Source organism: Balaenoptera borealis (genome assembly GCF_965194805.1).
Source record: "Balaenoptera borealis genome assembly, chromosome: 19".
NCBI classification, from domain to species: Eukaryota; Metazoa; Chordata; class Mammalia; order Artiodactyla; family Balaenopteridae; genus Balaenoptera; species Balaenoptera borealis.
In genome coordinates this window covers 48450445-48473394 of record NC_138878.1, presented here as the reverse complement: position 1 = coordinate 48473394, position 22950 = coordinate 48450445, and the positions used below count along the sequence as shown (strand labels likewise).

Below are 22950 nucleotides of genomic sequence, written 5' to 3'. Positions count from 1 at the left end.
ACCTAACCACCCATTTGCACACACAATTACCCAATTTGCACAGGTTTATAATAGATAAGTAGGCGATAGGTGGGCACACCTGTGGGACTGGCTTCAGAAAATGAAAGTAATACTCTCATACAAAGGAGGAGATTAAAGTTCTTTAGGGAAAGGTCTTGGACCACCAGTTAGATAGATATCCAAGGGCGTCTGGTGTGTTGAAGGCCCTTGTTATGTGCAGTGACCTCCAGTAAGAGTCACTGAGCCTAAGAGGTGTTTGCCCATCTGATGGCTGGGCCACTGCACTCTCATCTGTGCCGACCTTTCCTGGCCTGCACCTCCTGGCCCCAGCCAGCTCCCCTGCGGACCCCTACTCAGCTTTCACCTCCAAACTGCAGGCTTTGTCTCCTCCACCACTGCCCCATACAAACGGCCACCACACACCCAGGCTTCCACTGGTTTCCCTGCCTACATCCTGCCTACGTGAACCCTTAAACAATCCTTCACATGGCAAAACAGCCACCCACTGTTCTGCAGATAGAGACCAAAGTCCTGAACATGTCTGCAAGACCTATGGGCCGCCTCCACCTCTCCCCAGCTCAGCGCACAATTCATCCTTCCTCTCTGCCCCCCAGCCCCACTGCCCACCTTTCAGTCCTCAGATTCACCCAGTTCCCTCTGCCACAGGGCCTTTGCACTGGCCAATCCATCTGCCTGAAATTCTCTTCCCCGTGCTGTGCCTATTTAGCCCCTACCCAAGAGATACCGCTCCCTGAGGCACCTGCCAGAGTTGTGATTTTGCATTTCTTCATGAGATTATCAGATGAATACCTGTCCCTTCCTCCACCCTGTAAGCTCCATGAAGACAGGGACTGAGGCACATCCCCAGTGTTTGAGGATGAATGAACTACTGAGTGACCATATGAATGAATGAATGAATGAATGGGACCCTCTTCCTTGATGCTTTTGCTTGTGCTTCTCATGTACCACCTGCGTATTTGCCATGATAATTGTTCTCATTGCTTCCTCTCTGATAAACTGTGAACGTGGTGTGAGCAGGAACCTGGGCCAAGGGATGAAGTTCCATCTACGCTTGTTGAGTGAATGAATGAATGAGAGAATGGTGAACTGTTGTGAGCCTCAGAATTGGTCCTGTTGCTCAGTACCTATGACTGACGTGATGCTCTCATGTACAGTACTTCTCCCCAGAGACATCTTCACATGGTAGGTGTCCCATATATTTGTTGACTAGGTAAAGGAATTAATGCTATCATGCTGTGCCACACAGATAATACAAAAGCGGTTTCCAATATGTCACTGAATGTTTAGCACTTACACAATAACTGACATATCCACTGTAGTAGTTTTATTTGAAGTTACCAAGCAATTTAAAAATTAAATGAGCATGCACCCTGTCATATTTTGATCTAACTACGCACTAGTTTTCAGGACAGAGGAAAAATAGTTAATTACTATTTGGTACCACAGCCCTCTCCTTCCTTCTACTGTAATGTAATGTAGTCAAATAAAGAAGTTATTCTAGTGCAATTTTCATCTCTAGAAATAAAACAGCACTTGTAACTCTTTGTTTGGGAGTTTAATTTTAGCTCACTTAAGAGCATTTATCTGATGTACTTGTAAGAACAGAGATACCCTGGAAAAATGGGAAATCACACAGAGGCAGAGGGTAGGCTGGGAAACAGCCATGAGCAGGGCTCTTCACGAAGCAACCGGATAACCACAGGTAATTACTGCCTGCAGTAGCTCAGGGCATGAATTTTACATCTCAGCCCTCCCAACCCTTCTGTACTACCCCTGAAATGGGGCCTTGCACTGTCTCCACATGGGCGTGAACTTCTTAAGGCTAAATTTTGTGGTCTCCTTAATGAAATCCCTGTGGTCGCTGCTTCTGCCCTCCCTTTGTATTTTAGATTCAACCGCAAAATCTTTCTGCCCCCTCCTCTCCTGCCCCCCGTGGATTTGTGGTTTCCTTCTGGTTTCCCTGCAAATTCTGGATGACACCCATCGGGTCCCTGGGGCTCCTCGAGGGAAGACTCGAATTCCCTGAGCATGGGCATGGCTAAGACATACCCGGGCTGTGGGAGTGGAGACATCCCCCAGCCCCCGCCCCACATCAGGAAGGCTGAACCTCCTTCCTCCCCAGCCTCCAGACAGCTGAGAACTGCAGCCTGAAAACGGCACACACTTGCTCATCTCTCCTGGTATATACACTTTTTTGGGAAATCCTTAACCAAACAGAGGCTAGAGGGAGAACATAGGATTTATAAGATATGCCACATCAGCTAAATTAATACTGATTTGTCCTGGGGCACAATTACAAGGTTTAAGGTTACAATGAGACAATTACGTTCTAAGACAGCTCGAGAAGAGCTGGCAGAGTTGAAATCAGAACAAGGGAAAGTTTGGTGGAAGATTCCGTTTCTAAGTGAATTAGAAGACGTGTTTCTTTTTCCTCTGAGTTCCTTAACCTTTTTCTCTCTCCCTCTTGATCTTTCTCAGACCTTGGTCTGTTCTGTGCTTTATCATTCTCTACAATTAAGCCCTGATGTTGGGGCCAGGGGCCCCTCTGCACCTGGGATCAGAGATGGGGGAGACATTGCATGGCCGCGCGTGTAGGAGTTCCTTGGGGACGAAAGGGCAGAGACACGACTGTGGGGAAGGGATTCCAAGACCGCTCAGAACGACCCGTCCGGGTACATGCAGGGGCCATGGCTGGAACCCTGCTTCTGGTAGAGGTTGACAGGGATTTCTGGGTCCCCAGCATGTGCTTCTGAAGGCACAAACGTGGTACCTAGTGAATAAACATTAACGCTGCCAGTGCCCAAGGGAATACAGTGCCTGAGGTTTACAAAGCACTCTGTTGAGAAGACTTACAAAGCTCACCAAGTAGGGACTTCTGTTTATTCTGACAGGGGGATGGGTACTCCCAGGGGTCCAGAGCCCCACTGGTGCAAAGGGGGACTGGTGTAAGTACTGGTGTGGGGAGGGAAAAGAGCTTCGGTTTCCCTGTACCACAATTAGAATCTTCCAGGAAAAGCCCAGATCTGCCTGCTCCTCCTGCCCTGTCTGTGGGGATCTCCGGCTCTCCCTGGGTGTTTTTAAAGCCGGGAAAGACACCAGGCCCAATGGGATTGGAAGCATGACAGCCCCCTCGAACGACAGGGAGGCTAGTCTCCGGCTCAGCCGCAGACTGTGGGATTCTCTCTCCACGGGCCCAGCTGGTGAGTTGGGAACAGCGAAGGGGAGACCCGGGCAGGGGCCGGGGAGTGTGCAGCCTTGGGACGCACCCAGGTCCTGCACCTCGTCCCCTCAGGCCTTTCCCTTTGTAAAGTCAAACTCCAATGTTCCACTTGCTCGCATTTAAAAATCCTCCGAAGCCACCGCAAGCCCCGTGACCCTTAAAGAGTATTTTATTTAATGCCCTTGCTCCTACTGACTCAGGCTGCCTTTCTTCTCATACAAGCCTTTTTCAGCTTGAGAGCTTATTAAAAGGGAGAGAAGAGAAGTCTCCTAGCAGTTTTCACTTTATAAGTTCCAGGGTACACTAAAGACAGCTGAACTGAGGAGTAAAGTAGAGAAAAAAGCAAATTAGCCAGATTCCCTCCTCTCATTTCTGCTCAACACAATCTCAGCCCCTGCTCGGCCACGCATAGGAAATGGAGTCAGTGGACAATAAATGCTGAGTGATGAGTCAACTCCCACAGGGCAGGCGCCGCCGTGAGGAAGGTCCCTCACTGAGCATCCCTGAGGCCCTGAGCTGGGTGTCTGGGAAGACAGCTCAGGGAAGGAGTGGGGGTACCCAGGGGAGCCGGGACCACAGCAGCCGTTTGAGAAATCTCAGGGAAAACAGCAGAACTGTGTGCCATGTGCCCTGGCCAACCTTGTTTCCTCTCTGATTCTGCCGGAAACATCTTTTTCTAGACACCTTTACAGCTCAACTTGGAAAACATCACAACAATGTTCTCAGCAGGCAAGTGGTCCTCCTGGAAAACAGAGTCGGAGGAGCCCACGGAACTATGGGCTGTCTGCATGGGCCAGCAGCACCCCCTTGGGCAGGGCACGGGGGGCGGCGGGGAGAGAATCCATGGGGACTCAGGAGCCAAGGGCACCGTCACTCATCCACTGTACAGGATGTTTACGAGCCGGCACCTTCAGTGATCCAGTCCTGTGCCCGGCTTAGCCCAGTCTGGAACGCCCACATCAGTGAAAAAGGCAGAGAGCCCATCTGTGATGAATTTCACCGTAATACAGTCCTCGGGGGCAAGTCATTACTCATCTGATTTGTACTGGACAGGTAAGAGATTTCTGAGCTGGGGAGTGTGGACGAAATAAAAAACCACCCGTGGGAAACATGCATCTTGGGACAAAAGTAATTTTCTTTACAATGATCTTGTGCCCAGAGTAGAGGAGGGGCAGGACCCCCATCCAAGATACCCAGATCCAGCAGGGGTCCTGCGTTCACCCTCCGAGCAAGCATTCACCCTCCAAGGCAGCCCTTCCCAAAAGGTTCCACACACCAGAGCATCAACAACTGCATGGGTGACCTTCCGAAAAGTCCTTTTGGGTGGAACTTCTGCACAAACCAACCCTCCGCCTGGGAGTCGTAAAGCCGGGCACACAGAGCACAGGCAGAGTGGGAGCACACCGGGTGGTCCCACATCAGAGGAAGGGAAACAGGAGCCCCCGTGCAGCCCTGTGTTCTCGGCTCACAGTGGGGGAACCCGACTCCCTCCTTCTCCACAGCAGCACCCCACCAAGCCCTCAGACCTCCTCCAGGGGCCACGTCTGCTTTGGAGGACTGGGGACCCCAGCAAGGCTCTGCTGGGTGCCCCTAGGACGCCTCTCTGACCCCACTGAGCATCCACAATCGTAGAGAGCTTTAACTTGACGTTTCTCGCACCCAAGCCTTGCAGAGGAAATCCACACATGCGCTTTCCCTGAGGCCCCTGGGGGGGTGATCTGTTGGCTAGTGTGTCTTCCTTCGGGTTGAACAAAAGCGGCCGCCGTGCGCTCTCACTCACTCCTCCAGAATCTTATAGCCGCTTCCCTGTCCTCACTTCCCCACCTTCTCTTTCCCACAGAACCTACTATCTGGCCCGATCAGCGCCATTGCAGGCTCACGGGCCTTGAGACCCGACAGCCACGGGTCGGGGGAGAAATGGGGAGAGGGAAGGGGACCCCTCAAGGGTGCAGCCTACTGACCACCTGCCCACGCCCAGCCGGTACCTGCCCCACCCCGCCACAGTCCCCTCCAGGCCCAAAACCTTCTCAAGGCAGGGTCTGCGGGGCCTCCGGCCCGCTGTGCCTGGCAGGCGATGAATAGTGTCCGTGTGAGCGTAAGGCGGGGAGGCCCGGGCCCTGGACCCCAGCCCTCGGGGACATGGACGGCACATCCCAGCAGCCATTAGTGTCTGCAGCTTCTTTGCAATCAGGGATTAAGCAACAGAGGCACCAAATGTCCCTTTCTGTGAGCATTTGACCTTATCTGGAGTGTGTCATCAGCTTTGAGAGTCATGGCTTATGTCAGTGTGGGTGAAAAACGACCTCCACGGCTTCCAAATTGGGATCACTCTGCTCTCAGCAGCAGATGTAAACCAAGCCTGTGGTAAGTGGCAATAAATGGTTTGGAAAAAAGTAGTGGGTCCCTCACTTCCATCAGCCACGGGAGGGCAGAAAACAGGCTCTCTCAAGAACCTCCCTACACCAGCCTCGATAAAGGGGTCTTCTGGGCTCACCTGCATCGATCAGAGGCTGGGGGGCCTCAGGCTCTACCGTGCACAGCACAAATCAAGCCCGGCTGCGGCCAGCGGCTGTCCCTTCCCGGGTGCCAGGCTGTTCCCTTCCGCGGTGCACAGCTGAGCACCTGCTTTCTCTCACTTCCCGGGTTCCTCTCAGGCTTCCCTTGGCTACCATCCCGAGACTTAGGCAGGTTCTGACCACAGGGCCTAGGGGCCTACGAGTGAGGGCAGGGCTTGTGCCATGAGTGGGTGGGGGGGTCTGTGTCTCCCCTGACGCTTCAATCACATGTCAAACAGACCAACTCCTGTCGGCACACTGCTTCCTCTAGCATCTTTTTATCAGAATCTTAACACACACATGTTGACATGCTACCTTAAAAATTGTTGATAGAATGTGACTTTGGATGAGCCCTTGGAAGCAGTCCCCTGCTGTACATGCCACCAACCCTCAGACAAGCTCTGTCTCTGTTCCACTGTGATAGAAGTGTTCAGTGAGATGCAAGATGAATTTCCAAGTTTCTTCCATCAAAAACTCTTCCTGAGGGCCTAAAAATAAATACCTATTGCCCTGGCTGTGCGCCAGGCACTGCTCTGAGTGTCTACAAATATTAATGTTGGCAAACGTTGACTAAGGACCTACAATATGCCCGGCAGAGACAAGAACAGGCGGGGCAGACGTTTATATACAGACTCTAGTCTGGTCACAGATAACAGAGACCTGAAAGCTCAGCTGAGGGAGGGGCTAACTCCACCCACTGCTTTCGTAGTGAGGTGACTTTTCAGCTGGGTTTTGGAGGATGAATAGGAGTTTTCTGGGGGGTGGGGGGAAGATAAGCGCTGGCTTTCTAAGACAAGGAAATAGCATATGCAGAGGCATAGAGAATTCAAGATCCTGGTGTATCTGAGGAATGGAGAGGTACTCAGTGACAAAGAAAAGAGGTGACAGTGAGGAGGGGAAGGGCAAGGGGTGGGAGAATACCATATGAGATGAAGCTGGGAAGGCAGGATGGGATCAGGTAGCAAGGGGCCTTGGATGCACCGCCAGCTGACAACAAAACACTCTGGGTCATATTTTTATCAAAGTCTAAGTTAGGAATGGGACAGAGGGACAATTCCACATGATCTCTGGACACCATCTGCCAGTGCAGTGACTGGGGACTGCCATTCAGTAGGGCATCCACTGGGGTCCCACTAAGCACACAGTGCTCTCTAGGGCCCAGGTTCCACCCAGCTGGAGTACAAAGCAATAACACAAAGGGTGTGCCAAGGCAGTGAGTCAGACGACAGGGGAGGTTCATGATGGAGGTGGAATTGCATCTGGGCCTGAACAATGGGTCTGAAAATTTGCAGAGAAGTGAGTGGCATACGGGCAGAAGGAACAGTATAAGGCCAGGTGTGAGGGCGGACAGTGTGTGGTGTGCTCATTCCCAGGGAGAAGGCAGCTGGCCATGAAGGGTCTGTAAGAAGTCTAAGGATGTCAAGTGAGGACTGGGGCAGAGATGGCCTCGAATGCCAAGTTCAGTTCCACCACATTAGGAACTGCAAACAGCTGGTGGTGGAGTTGGGAGACTAATGATGACAACACAACAGCTACAGCCAAGAATGACCAGCGGAGGAATTCAGCATCGTAGCCAGGGTAACGGCCAAGTTACCCAGCTCACGGGGCATCCGTCAGGGCACCCAACAGGAGCCTGTCCCCTCCCCAGAACTGGCACTGCTTCTTAGGACACATGATACCGGAGACAGGTTGCCCCTAGCTCCTCCAGTCATCTCAACCACCATGATCCCCCACCCACCAGACCACTGCCTCCCTCAGTCTCTGGATGGTCTGCAAACTCAACAACCCTCTCTTCCCTCCTCTAGTCCCCTTCCCTCCCGGCTCTTCCTGCCCCTGCAAGGCCCTTCCCTGCTTCTCCCAACTCCAGCTGGAGAGCGCCCTTTTTCTAAACACCATCTCTGCCCCTCCATCCTAAGGCACTGTATGTGGACAACCCTTTGACCTTCACACTCCACTTGGATATCGTGGGTTCCACGCACATCCCATGGGCAAAGCTCCCCAGAATCAGGACCTCCATCCACGATGGAAGACCCCCACGACGCCCAAGGCAGAGCCTCGCCCGTGAGATCATTTGATGGAAAAAGCACTGGACATCCACTTCATGCCGTCCACTAGCACGGGGTGTCTATGAGAAGTCCTTAGCCTGTCCCCTGTTCCCCGCCAGGCCCCCATCACATGCACAGTAGGTGGTCCCCCCATAGATACTCAGTCAACATTTTGGGAAAGAAAGAAAGAAGGGTGGGGGAAGAGAATAAAATGAAGAAGCGCGCGTGAGTGGCCGTGGGCACTGGGGCTGCAGGAGAGCCCATGGCTGAGGCCACACCCATGTCCAGCTGCCAGAGCGGCCAGCAGGGCTGGAGTGGCCTCCACCGTGTCCCCTCAGGTTGCTCACGCCCCACACGGGGCACACCCCAGGCTCGAGCCAGAAGGGGCTCTACCTTGCTTGATGAAGTAAGTACAGTCCTGAAAACTTGAGTCACATTCATTGTTTTTAGGGGGGAAAAAACCTGCATTTTATTCCAGATGCACAAGAGTAAGTTGGCTAATTTTGAGGATTTCTATGGGGAATTCTTTTGAACAAAGAAGAATGGCTCCCTGATGTATGTTTGATAAATGATGATTTCCTATACCAAATTTCCTTAACACGGTGAGCCCCCATATGTTCTGAAGTCAGAGGGACTTGCACGCCTGTCACTACGTCCATCCCCACCAGCACCACTCGGGTCGCACGTGACCCAGTGCATTCCCACCTCTGCCACAGTTCCTCCCCTCCCCTCCCAGGGATCCCTGTCTGTGCAATGCATTAGTAACTTATGTGGGGGTCTAGAGACATTTCCACACAGGACTTCCTTCTTAGAAAAAACATTTCCCTGCCCACATCCCACCCACCAAAAGAATGCTTAATCAATGAAAAAATTAACTGTATCCCTAAATAAAGAAGTGCAGATATTTTCTTTACAGTGCTTTATTAATTTGTAAATACCATTATTGAATTTTTGAAAGTTCTAATTTAAATGTATTGATCTATTATTGTTTTGTAGATTTTTCCACCCAGACGTCTTAGAGGAAATGAATGGCTAACGCTGGACCACTGCAGTTGCAGCAACTTGGCCAAACCATAAAAGAAGAGCTTTGCACACACGATGCTGAAGGAATTACGTAGTGTCCAGTCAACAAAGCAGATGTGTTCAGACTCAATCCAAATCGGACAACTTTCTTGTAATAACTGCGTCGGTAGCCCTCACGTGGGAAGCGGGATAGGAGTATGACTGTCCCTGCGCCGGCCGGTGGCAGGGGTGGGCAGCGACCAGCGGGCAGTGAGTAACACATCAGCCAGTGTGAACAGAAGAAAGTCTGCTTTACTCAAAACGTCTCACATGGACATTCTAAGGAGATCTAGACCAGGGGGAAAAAAGCATTCTCTCCTCCCTGCTTGCTCCCTTCCAACAAAAGAATTTAAATAAGAAATATATGCTGGTTTTCCCTGTAGTAAACTTCATGGAAATTCATTTAGCAATGCTTTGATACATTAAAGCTATTTGGATGGAGGCTAAGGGGCCCAGAGATGGAATAAAAGGGCCTGGGTATCATCAGGTCAGCTCTGTCTCCCTACAGACCTTGACTGTTTCCATCCCTCTCCTGTCCCTACCATCGTCCTCTCTCACCCAGTCCCCTGTCATCCCCACAGCAGACTGTTTACAACCTAAGTCACATCACAAGGCTCCCCTGCCCAAACCCTTCAAGGCTGCCCATCACCCTGGGAATTAGCCCCTTGCCCCGGCCCGCAAGTCCCATGTGACCTGGGCACCACCGTGGCCTCATCTCACTGCATCTCTCCTCCCTGGCCCTCACGCTCTGGCCCAGCTCCTCCGGCACGCGGTCCTGTTGCCACCTCAAGACCTGGGTCCCCAAGGGCTCCCCTCTGTCTGGATGTCTAGCTTCATCTTACTCTGCTGCAAGTCTGCCATCAAAGGTCACTTCCTCAGGGAGGCCTCCCAAGACTACCACCATTGCCTCAGGCACCCCTCCCTGTCACACCACCCGCTTTTCCTCTGCTCGTGTATTTGTTGGCTATGTATCCTCTGTCATCCCCCCGTTCCTTGTCCCCCCACCCCTCTCCCTGCCCAGAATTTAAACCATGACCTCGTCTGGCATTCAGTCCCTAGCACAGTGCCAGGCACATAGCAAGTGCCAAAAAGCATTGATCTAATCACAAGAAATGGTCTCACTATGGGGGTATGACTGGTGTCAGTGATGTAGAAACACGTGTTGGGCACCTAGGTGACCATAGGGCAGGTTCCTGCTGAGAAGCAGTCAGATGTGAGCCTTCTGGAAAATGGCCCACTCCCGCCCTCAAGAAGCTGCACTTCCAAGGGAGGCACAGGGCTGTGACGCTCACCCCTAGTGCCTTAAGGCGAAACATCTGAGGCCGCGAGATTCCTTCTGGTCTAAGAGCACTCACATCTGAGGCCACAGCTAAGTTTTCCTGCAGAGTTTGAGACAAATCAGTTGAGTCACTTTTGAATTATAGAGTGCTAAAAAAATTAATATTTATGATTCTTCAATATCTCACCTCTTTTTGGCCACTCATAACTCAGACTCACTTGGCCTCGAAGCTTCTTAGGGCCGAGTCACCACGCTCTTCGGGGGATGGACGGGCCTGGCTGGGCCGGGTAACAGAGTCCAGGCCAGACTTCACAGCGTGGGCCCATCTCCAACGCTTACATGCACCTCCAGTGTCATGGACAAAGTTTCCTGCCAACGTTCAAGCCCGTGTGCGAATTTCTAAGCAGGCAACAAAGAGGGCCTTAGGCTGGCTAATTAGGGGCGCGATTGCCTAATTGGGCCACGTAAAGACAGGACAAAAGGCTGACTGCTGGCAAAAACATTCTGTTTTTGGAAAAAGGCCCTCCCCAAAGAATGCCCCCCTACCTGGGGCTGGGGCTTTCCATCATTTTGTGTTTACTTCCATTTTGGGGGTCTTCGGCATAGTCCCCTGCTGGAGCTGCCCAACATGGGGGGGGGTGTAGAGAGTAGTACGTCCTCCCTGGCACTGGGCCGTGCTCTGATGTTCCCCCGCAACTCACCAGTTCAGTGACCCTCTAGTCTGCGCTCCCTCATCCACAGAACGCCATCCTCAAGTCCTTCCTCAGGACTGCCGTGGAGCAGATATCAGGCAGGGCAAGAAGGCACTTAGCACAGTGTTCGGTCACCAACTGTCACTATTAGTCCAGGAAAGCTGCACAGCTTGGCGAAGTCGAAGTCAGTATCATCTGACTTACCCCTGTCCCTTGCAGTGTCTGCTGTGGCCACTGCAATGACAGCCCCCCAGCCCAGGGCCTCTCTGCTCTGCACTCGCCCTGTTCAGTCCCTGGACAGCCAGCCTGTCTCCCCCTGACCTGCTGTGCCCAGCCCTTCCCCTTTCTCCTCCCAAACCCTCCTTTTCAGGTCCTCACCCCAAAACCTCTCCACCCTTCACCCTCTCCAGATCTTAGACCTCCTGGCAATGACCACATGTCCCGGTCACCCTCCTTCCATTTCATTCGAACAAGAATCAACTCAATAGAAAGTGCTTAACAAATTTATTTAATTACATTCAAGTATCCCCATGACCTACTCAGGCTGCAAAGGGCTCCGTGGAGAAGACAGCGGCCAGAAATCCATTTTGCCAGACAGGGGGCCATCACTGTCTTAAGGAGAATCAAGACCTACCTCGCTGTAATAATGACACACAGGGCACAGCTCGGGCTAGCCATCCCCCTAGTACTGGACTGGGGCTCCCCACCCCGGGGACATTTAATAGGTAGACCCATGACCAGCTAGACCAAGGAGGAGTGGGGACGTTTTGTTCATACCTTTCCCCAAAATTTTTGTGTAAGCTCCAGCCAAGAGAATACATAAACTTCAAAATAGCTCATGTTTGGGAAAGAAAAATAAAAGCAACATTCTTAATGTCTCAAATCATATTTATAGGAAGTTTTCAAAGTACTGCACATACATTATTTCCAACTGGTCCTCCCTACATGCCAGGCATTTGATGGGGCTGGAGTCATCACCCCCTCCCCACACTCCTCACCCCCAGGACTCAGAAATTCAGAGACACACCAAGGTCACTTGGGGTCAGTGAGACAAGGGCCCAAAGCACCTGGCACAGCGTTTCACACACAGCAGGCCCTTAGGAGTCAGGGCAGTTGGAGTGAACCACTTCAGAGCAACTCTGCCCCCTGGGAGGTCCAGAGTGGAGACAGGCTATTCCAACCCTTTTAACAGGCACTGGAGATGTCCTTCTTTTCTTTCCATCAGAAACTTGTCAGTAGGGGCTCCTCTCAGCTGTCCCCCCCATGCCCCATTTTATTTGCTGCTCACTGAGAGCAGAAGGGACCAAGGCTGGGCAGTGTAGAAGACAGAAAGAGGAAGGAACAGGGCATGGACCTCGGGGAACAGGGCAGGGACCTGGGGACAACAGTATTGAATCTAAAGGGGAGCCTCCAAGAGTGGCCAGGAGTTTCCCACCATCTCAGAAGGAGCCAAACCGCCCCAATTCAGTGCCCACAGCATCACTTCAGGAGAGTCAGAGGACAAAACAACGTCAGAAGTGGTGTCAAGGTGGGGACAACAACAGGGTCGGGAAACACTGCTCTGTTCTTTTTTAGAAGACACCACCCATAGCAGGAAGGCAGGACAGGCACTCAGACCATCTCAAAGACGAGATTGAGTTACAGCAAGGTCAAACCCCTTGTTCAAGGGCACATCAAGGTCAGAGACAGAGTTGAAATTAGACTCCAGGAGTCTTCTGGCCCTCTGAGGACGCAGTTGAAGGCGAGTGGCCAAGGGAGCCTGCTGGGCACCTAAGAACCCGCACAACCAGTTCTATAAGTGAGGCCCAAACAAGGACCTGCCAGGACTCTGGCCACTTCCCGAGGCTGCAGGGGCTGCAGCTCCATCAGGGACTGAGACTGTCCCCTGTGGGCACCACCACATGTCCCTCACATCTCTGCCCCAGTGTTGGGCCACATCAGGTCTCTCGGTGATGGTCTCTCAGAGAACCTTCCAGAGCCTCCATCGCAAGGTGGCTGTGGACTCCAGCCCACAGGGCAGACACTGGCTACCTTGGGCTTCCCCAGGACCCCAGGGATGGCCAGGTAGCAGATGCCTGTTCCCGCAGCACCCACTGTGCACCGGCCACTATACCAGGTGCTGATGCAGCAGCAAACATGCCAGCAAGGTCTGGCCCCAGGGAGTGAGGGCTTTAATGGGGGAGGAGGCAAAAATCAAGGGAGCCGGTGAAGGTGGCAATTTCAGCAAGAAGCACTATGAAGACACAAAACACGGCAAGAGAGTGGCTGAAGGGGACCCAGGATGCGCAGAGTGGTCCGGAGGGGAGGGGACTGTTGAGCTGAAAGCCACATGAAGATCCAAAGGAAGAGCATTTCAGACAGGAAAACAAATGCAAAGTCTCCAAGTGAGCCGTCACTAGGATGACATCTCTCTCCCGCCCTTCTCTGGGCCCTCACCCATTCTGTTTTCTAAAGTGAGAATCTGTCTGGCCTTCAAGGGCTAAAGTGAAGAGCATCCAATAGGTGCTCAATATGGGCTAAGTTGAAATGGGGCTGTGGCACCTGGGCAGGTCATTATCTGCTCTATAGTCATGGGGGATCCAGATGGCAAGGCACACATGTCCTGACCTCCCCACTGCCTCTGGAACCAGGCCCTTCTGAAGGGGCTGACCAGGGTGGAGCCTACAGACACAAATTCACAGTGGGGAAGACACGGAGATGGAGGTCAGGAGATGGGGAGCCACCCATGCCATCAACATATAGGTACATATGGTGGGGGAATGCCAGGTGTGGACCACAGACACACAGCATATGGCACTTTCTCAGGACCATTGGCCCACAGGGAAACCCAGGCATCCAAGGAGCCACTGGAGAGCAAGGGACTGAAGGAGGGGGCCACAACACCCACCCCCCAGCACACAAGCCCACACTCACATGGAGTCACGCACACATTTATGCTCATGTACGTACACCCACATGCACGCACTCATTACCCACACTCACCACTGACACAGACACATACATTCAGCTCTCACTTAGGCTGTCTACACGCACAATCCTCAAACGCACACACAGGCATGTGTGCACAAACAGAATCACACTCATCTGCAAATACACATGCTCCACACGTGTACACACATGCTTATGCACATACACTCATGCATGTGCAGAGAGCTCTCACATACATGCACATGCACACCCACACTGCCATAAGCACTGAAATACACCCATTCACGTACACATGATGCAAACACTCATGCACACTCACACACACACATTCATCTACTCATACCCACACACTCATGCACACAGTCGCACACCCGCACATTCAAGCTCACACAGTGTCACACTTACATGCACCTTCAGGGTATAGTCACACGTGGACACCCACCCACACATGTCCCCGCAAGCATGCACCCATGCACACGTGCAGGCGCCGGTCCAGGACCCTCCCACGGGCTGGGCTGGCAGCGCGGGGCAGCCTAGAGGTGAGTTCCCCCGGCAGAGGATGCGAGCAGGGCGCAGGCCCCGGTTGGGCTGGGGCCCGAGTGGGCCGGCGCGTGCTGGTGCCCGGCGCAGGTAGCAGTAGCGGGGCGCCCCTGCGCACCGGCCCCGCCGGTGATTACTATGCGCCAGCAGCTGTCTCGGCGCGGTGACGGCGCCTTTAATTGATCTCATTATCTCCCCTCCGTAAGGTGAAGTGTGGCGCTCGGCGGGGCCCGGCCGGCTGGCAGGCGGCGGGCCGGCGGGGGCAGCGCTCGGCCCAGGGCCGCTGCACCACCGGGCGCGCCGCCAGCGAACGCGGGCGGCGGGCTGCCCTGTGGTCGGCTCCCGTCCCCGACTAGTGATTTCGCCAGGAAACAGCGCGGGCCCAGGCAGCGGCGGCGGCGTCCTGCGTTCCTTTGTCACTCCCACCGTCTTTGGAAATTGTTAAGAACGCTGTTTGGTCGGATTTCCCCTCACCTTCCTCCCGCCCAGAGCCGCGCTCGCGCGGCCCGATCTCCGGGACGCTTCGCTCCTTCTGGAGCCAACAACAATGCTCCCCGATGAGCCCTCTGCCGTGGGCAGCCTGCGCCGGAACGGGCGCCCTTCCGGCTCGCGGGCGCCGGGCCCCAGCCCAACCGGGGACCAGCCCCGCTCCTCCCGGCCGCCTGCCCGCCGCACCACCGGGTGGCCGCTCCCCCTTTCTCCCTCCCGAGTCAAACTCTGCCTCACTGGAAGAGAGAGCCCAGAAGCAGCCCAAGGAGTTGCAGGAGGGAGGGGCGGGGGAAGGAAACATTCAGTTTGTTGTGCTTTCCTCGGGTTTGTTTTCTTGCCAAAAAAATTACCCCCTTTGTCTTTGCGCAAAAGAGGCAACGCGGGCACCTTCTCCTGGGCTCCCAGACGGTGCCAATGCGCCTTCGTTAAGGGCAGCTTCTGTTCCCTTTCTAGCCTCATCAGATATATTTTTAACATAAAAAACACTATATTTAATTGGTTATGGATCTCTGTTCTCTTAGCACTACTGGATATCACAGAAAAACACATTAGTACAGAGCAATTAGTGCGATGGCAGTAAACAACTAAGGCACTATTAAGCTGTGGGTGATTAAATAGTATTACTTTTTATTTTTTACGGTGCTAGACTAAAAGATGGAGGGGATTTAAAATATATATGTCCATTAATATTAATATAAAATATAAATAACAGGTGTCTTCCACTTCTTAAGGTACAATATATACTCAGCACTTCACTCTATAGAGAGCATCTTTTTTTTTTAATGAAAAGATCTCTTTCTTTATACACTCGAGGGCACTATTTCTTATCTTCATGCACCCGGATATTTAAGCAGAAATATTTTTTATTTGGACTTATGGAGTCAGGCAAAATAATACCAATACCTGTATCACCATAAAAAAAAAGCTTCCTCCCAATTGAAATATACTCCATCATTTCTATCTTTTCAAAGAGCGCACCAAGCATTCTGTGATAAATCGACTGCAGGCTGGGGCAAATGGGCAGGCAGTGGGTAGGCCGGGCCAGCCCGACTGCACCTTGCTCCAGGCCCATCCTCGCCCAGCGGCCATGGCAGCCCAGGCCGCTGTCCCTCCGTGTATGTAGATCATCCTCGCGGTTCTGGCACATCTTTTCCTCGGCATCTGATTAAGTTAACAATGTGCTGCTATTTGCATGCAGATTTGCCGGGGCTTTCTCTCCAGCTGCTCCCGGAGACTTGGTCTTTCTCTGCGTTGTGATAGCACAGCAGTCCCTAAATGCAATCTTTGTCAGACCCAGGTGTGCTCTCATTGAGGACGCCTTCGTTCCAAGCAATTTTTCTTTCTGTAGCATTTATAAGGCTCTATTATAGTATAGCCACATCTGGAGGAAAATTCTCCTATTAATTATATACTTTTACCACTAGGAAGACAAATTCTAAAAGATACCAACATTTTTGTTGTTGTTGTTGTTCTTATCTCTTTGACAGCCTGCGTTTTATTTTATTTTGTTTTGTTTTTCCAGGCATTTCAATATTTAAAGAGCCATTAACCAAGGGGGGATGGGGTGAGTTTCCAGGAAAAGAGGAACAACAGACCTAAAATCTTAGTGTCAGTCCTGCCCTACCTCAGCCAGGCAAGTCTGAGCAAAGATGCCAACTGAGGCCTCTCCGAAGGCTGTGGAGTTGGACGTGGGACTCAGGATAGGGGCCAGGCAAGTGTAAAAGAGTTCTGTTCTGCTGGAATTAAAAAAAAGAAAAAAAGCAAGTGCTATTAACCTTTAACCTCATCTGCTCCCAGGTGGACACTCACTCACATCACCTAAACGCCAGACCATTTGATTCCTCCACAGTCCAAAAGCAGAACCAAATTGGATCAGCATGGTGACCCAGATGCTGTGTTTTCTCTATGGGGTGGGGGTAATTTTTCAATCAGGTTTGAGGTAGACTAAAAGAAAAATCTTGAGCTAAGTATTCATTCTCATTTTTCAGAAAGAGACAACAAGAAGCTTTGCCCGCAGAGTCTGAAAGTTCCTTTAGAGCTGATGGGGTTTTTTTGGTTGGTTTGGTTTGGTTTGGTTTTGGTGTTGGTTTTTTGGGTCTTTTTTTTCTTTTTAAAAATCTCCTTTGGTATAGTCAGATCAGATGGTGATGGGGGATGGATAAAATTAATCTGAAATGCAGGAAAAGTTTTAACAAGTGGGTAGTCCCTATTTGAATTTATAATACATTTGAAGGGCTAGAAAATGTAATTTTTGATTCAAAAAATATTTTGCAAAGGGATACGTACTTCATGAACAAGAGTATGTATGAGCGTGTGTGTGTGGGTGTGTGTTTGTGTGTGTGTATAAGTGTCCTGTGCTGGGGATGCTGCACAAACACATACAAAGAAAGCTGAATTACTTTGAAACCAGGGAAAATCGAAATGGAACCATTTTCGCTTTTCAAGCCAAATGCTATCAGATAAAAATCCAAGCAGGTTTTGGCCACTTAGTCAAGCTCCTGTGACAACAACGCTGAAACCCGGTCTTCTCCTCCTGCCTCCAAAACTGGTATCAGAAAGAACCCAGGGCCATGTTCCGGCAGTACCAGGGGCGGCTCCCAGACAGCCACACGTGAGCAGAAGATCACGCAAGAGGGGTCTTTCCGAGTCCTGCCTCTGAAGGCCCCAGTTACTGCTCCCAGCCACTGGCTGCCTCCGCTCACTGGTACTAACCCCTTTGCCTCAAAACGACCAATCATTTTCACTCTCTGCAGCCATCCATTGCCTGCGTGCAGAGGTCAGAAAGCCCCTGCAATTAGAGTCCATCTTTGGGCCATGCTTCAGCCTCAGTTTCTTCAGCTCTGAAATGGGAAGAACAAACCCCACCCCCAAGTGGGTATTACATGCATGAAGGACTGTGAATCAGGTTCGAAATATAGATGATAAATAACGGTAAAGTTTACTGAGATTCTTTTTCCTTATGAATTAGCTGCCTCCCCCTCCCCGCAGGGAAACAAGCAGCGGATTCTGGGTCCTTGATACTTAAAAATCTATGCATTTAAAAAAAATATTTTTAGACAAATAATGCAAAAAGAAAGAACTGATTTTTAAATTTGACCCTTCTGGGGCCACTTGCCTTTTAAATCCTCCTGCTTGCTGGCATCCCAGCCCCCTCAGATGCCCTCCTGCAAAAATAGAGCAGGGAGGCAGATGCAGTGATACTGGATTACATCACTGGATAGCATGTGGCATTGAGGGGAGAAAAAAAAATAAGAAAAGACAAATGACATTTTGCTGCTATAGTGTGCTATTTTAGTGGCGATGGCTTGACTTTTGGCCCAAACGCATATGCCAATGGCAAGGCTAACTCCAGGGACTCACAAAAAAGAATGTGTGTTCACAGCTGTACTGTACACCAATACAGATTACATGTTTTCAGTGTTGCGGCCACAACAGAATGCTAATTAACATACTGGAGTGATGAGAACGGCTGCAAGGGCCTTATTGTTCCATTATTTCATGAAGCCCAGCTGCCTTTGTTTATGTCACTTATCCTCTCGTGCCACAGGTTTTTACTCCAAAAATACTATCCCAATACAACGTTAATATTTAAAAAACAAAGAGGTGGCAGATTGTCATTTTTGTGTCAGTCTCAAACTGCAGAACTGTTAAGCTGTTCTGGTTCGGTATTTAGAAATAATTTAACAGCCATATTCAGACACTGCCTGCATTCTAACATAATGGCTGAATACTTGAACCAAGCAAATGCATAACTATCCTGACATCACTTATGAGATTTAGATTGGTCAGTTAATGGAAGTCTTTACCAGAATCAATACCATAACAGCTTCTTGAAATGAACGTGATTTTTTACACGGAGTGCTGCAAACAATAACTACAGAAATATACTACCTTTGTACCCGGCACAAAGAAGCTAAGGTGCAAAATTAAGAAGAAATTACATTTTTGCAAACTAATATTACAGTCGATTATTAAAAACACTTTCAAAAATATGTACTTATCATTAAATAATTGGAGAGCATTAATATCACCTGCGCCTGATTAATCTTTTTTTACACTTTTTAATAGCTGTTTCACCTACTGGATACATTATCAGGTTGCTATTAAGTATTGATATTGATGATTGATGTAATAATGATTAAATAAAAAGCCATATTTAGAGCTTGTTTTTTGGTAAATATTTTTTTCATAATCCTCATTCAAAAGAATACTGTCTGCTGGCTAAATTAGTTTTTTTATTCTTTTGCCTGGATTGTGCATAAAAGTGACATTCTATAAAATACAGGTTTCCTCAAATAGTGTTCTACTGGCAATCTATACATACTACAGTAATTTGCAATCGCGGTCAGGGAAAGCTGTTGGCTCAAGCCCAAAATGTTTATGGTGCATTGCTTCCCCAAAGAACAAAAACGCCCTGGAGTTTTATTTCAGATCTCCCTAAATGCGCCTTTATTGACACCAGGTACAATAGTTGGGGAAATACGTAATGCCCCAGCACAGACGCCATCAACCAGGGTCATAAATTAAGTTAGCAAAGGTCTCCCCTAAAAAGTATAGCACTCCACTAATCAAAGCCACACTGTCGCTCAAGAACACGAAATCTTCCCCACAGCCAATTGAGTGAACAAGCCAGAGTTGCTTTTTAACGAGTTTAACTGGTAATCTCAGATAAATGGAGAACTGCTTGAAGTGTCTGTCGTCTATAAGGCAGTAATGACAGGATTTAGAGCATTCTACATCCCAAACAGCATAGAACCAAGAGAATGCCACAGGTGTGTCTCCATGTACGACGGAGGGCTTTTGCAGCTATGGCCATCTCCCCACTGTGGACATGACATAGATTTTTTTAAATTGGATCCAGGAGCTAGCTAAATTTTCCAACTGCTCTGTGCTTAAGCCCCCAGCTAGCTTATATATCAATTATAATAAACTTTCCATAATAGCAGCTCAGCCTATTACTGTTTTTTTTTTTTTTCTCTTAACCTAAAAGTGGAACCACTTTATTCTGATTGCAGCCAATGCAGAGACTCCTTTAGGGTTTCTCCTAAAAACTTTGCTCAAGAATTACAGAAGGGATCCAGGTAAATAATATTCAATTACACATGCACGTATTTTCACAGAAGAACCTGCTTATCTTATGGTACCGGGAGAAAATAATATAATAACTCATCCTTTTGTAATTTGTGGGAGAATTTTCCCTCTTTCTTTATGATGTTTATTTAACAGGTCAAAGCAACAGCCAGTCCTAGCCGCACCCTGGGACAGGGGTACCAACATCTCGGGCTGCACAGTCACCAACGGGTCCCGCTCCATTTGCTACAGCTTCAGTTTGATCCTCTACATTTAATGCATTCATGTGTAGTGTGCAATATAAAATTCGAGCCCTGTGCTGCCATTCTGAACATCAGAAAAGTGTTAAATTTATAAATAAGAGATCAAAATCTCTTAGTGGGCAGAAATAATATCTTGAAAATAAATACATGGACCCACCATTTGGACACAGTTTTAACAATCTTAATCCCTCTCAAACTTTGAGAAAACTCTACTGAAAATTTAACCTTGTGTTCTTGAAGCTGAAACTGATAAAACTTAATAGCAACAAGGCAGTGAAACACTAATAAACTCATTATAGGTCACATAAATGGGCTGTCTGCGGGGCTGCCAGACAGCACACATAAGCAGCTTCAGTTGCAAATAGCATAGGCAAGCAAGGTGGTGCGGGTGTCCGTATGGACAGTTGGAGGGAGAGGATTTCGTAGCACTTCACAGTAAGTTTGCTAAATTTACTTGATTAGGCAGTTCATTTAGAAATTTCAGATGCTAATTATAGGTGGATGCAGACAAGCTGATATGGAAGAATGAGTTTTCCCGAGGCCTGAAAGCCACATCAGGGCCCACTCTTGCAGAATGGATCCTGAGTCCTCAGAGCCCTTTCCACCCAACTCCCCTTCCCCAGGCAAGGTGAGCTGCTGAGAAGCCATCTTCAAGCAGGCCACCTCCTTCAGGCCCCCTAGCTTCTCCCAGCAGGATCTATGGAATCATCCCCAGAATTGATCAGCACCAGACACTGCACCCTGAGGCCTACTTGCCAAAATCCACTGACACATATGTTCAGTTTGGCTTATGTGATGATTTAAGAAAATCATGTAAGGATTTTCAACTTGCAAAAACTGGCTGAGTTCCATCTGAAAATCCAGATTTCTGACCTCTCTAGAAAAATCCAAAGGTCTAGCAACACTGGACCCATTGCCATGGGCAACCACTGGGGCGTGCACCTCCAAGAGGTCACACCCTGTTCACTGATGAGGACGCTCTCAGCCCTGCAGCATTAGAGCCGTGCATCCCTCGTCTATGCCATTAGGAGGCTGCTGATCAGAGGGAAGGGAAGACACAGCCCAGAGAAGCCTCACCAAAGGAAAGCCGGAGGCTAGACAGGAGAGCGCGACCTCACATTCCAGGCCCTGCCTACCAAGCTCAGCCAACACATGGCTGCTGAGGCCAGTTCTGCCCCACGCGAGTCCCTGTTTACAGAGGGTCAGGAAGTACATCCCCGTCCTTGCCCTCTCGAGAAGCACTCGCCTGGGGGCACAGAAGTAAGAGGCTGGAATGGAGGCTCTGCCCTTGAGCTGTTCCAAGTCTGGGTAGGGCAATCAGACAACCAAAGACGAGGCAAATGGTGGAAGACTGGGTCAAACCCTGCATGAAGACCTTAACAACCGGAAGGAATCACCCCGTTCTTGGCCTTGGGGGAGCGACAGCAAGGCTGGGACAGGAAGGAGGAGGAGGAAGGTCTGGGATAAAGAAGGGAGGAAGGAAAGATGGAGGGGGTGGGTGAGACCAGGACAGTGGGCGACTCCACACAGGGCCGTCACTCCCTGTGAGCAGTGGTGCCAGGAGCCAGGGTCAGAGCCGGCTCACCCTGGTCTGTTCTAGCCTCTTACTACTCACCGTGCAGCTGGACCAGCGCCATCAGCACTTCCTGGGACCTGGTTAAAAACGAGCAGCCTGGGCCCCACCCAGACCTCCTGAACCAAACCCACATGAAAGGCACTGATCTCTGTATCCGGCAGAGGAAGCTGCAGGGGCGGCTCTGGGGTCCCACCCGCGTGAGCTTCGCCACGCGTGGGGTGTGCGAGCCTGAAATGCAGGAGTCCCGGGACTCGAAGGTACGTTTCTAGTGGAGACACGTTCCCAGTCTACCCACCTCCATGATGTTCTTTTAGACCATCAATAAATATGGCTTCAGTAGTCAGATGATATTTAATTAGCATTAAACTCTTTTATTTCATGTAAGTTAGAGGCTTGCCTGAGACACTTCATTTGGAAAGTAACCTGGCACTCAAGATTAAAATGAAATATTAGCATGTCAGCGGTCACCTCATCATGGTGTGCTCCCCTTCAGCCCTCCAACCTCGCAGGGGACAACATGGCACTGCCTCCAAAGCTCCCCAGCAGAAGGGATTTGACACAGGGGCTTTCAGAGCTGAGGGGTTGGACTTTCTTACATAGAAAAGGGACTGTAGCCCCTAGGAAGTGAGAAATGGAAAAACTTTATCCTTGTCAAAGTCAGAATCAAATACAGTTTCATTCTTCTATCTGAATTTTCTCTCTGCACCTCAGTCATCAAGCCTGCCCCTGCCTCACGGCCTCTACATGAGCTCTGCCCTCTGTCCAGGTGCTGCCCCATCCTGGCAGGGTTCTGCCTTGGCCTTCAGCGTTTAGACCCAATGTAGCCTCCCCAGAGGGGCCCTCCCTGATCGCTCAGCCTCAGCTTGTCCTGGTCTCTCTGCTTCATATCTCCCTGTTTCAATACTCTGTATGGCGTGTGTCCCTACAGATCAGTTTCTGGTTTCTTCATCTGTTCGGTTATTTGTTTATTGCCTGACTTCTCCAACTAGAATGTCAGCTACATGAGGGCAGGGACTTTGTTTTGTTCTCTGCTATATTCCCAGGGCCTAAAGCAGTGTCTGGCTCATCAAAGAGGATGAAAGAAAGTGGGGATGGGGGGAGAATAGGAGATGATAGATAGATAGATAGATAGATAGATAGATAGATAGATAGATAGATAGATAGATAGATAGATATTGGGCATAGACACAAGGATGATAGATACATAGAT

General features: G+C 50.1%; 1 protein-coding gene and 1 long non-coding RNA gene across 11 annotated transcripts in view; both read right to left on the bottom strand.

Moving 5' to 3' along the window:
- ZNF536 (zinc finger protein 536) overlaps positions 1-22950 on the bottom strand; it is a 424854-nt gene that overhangs the window by 277856 nt on the left and 124048 nt on the right. The gene's annotated exons all lie outside the window — the stretch shown is intronic.
- LOC309617321 overlaps positions 1-22950 on the bottom strand; it is a 465615-nt gene that overhangs the window by 441228 nt on the left and 1437 nt on the right. The gene's annotated exons all lie outside the window — the stretch shown is intronic.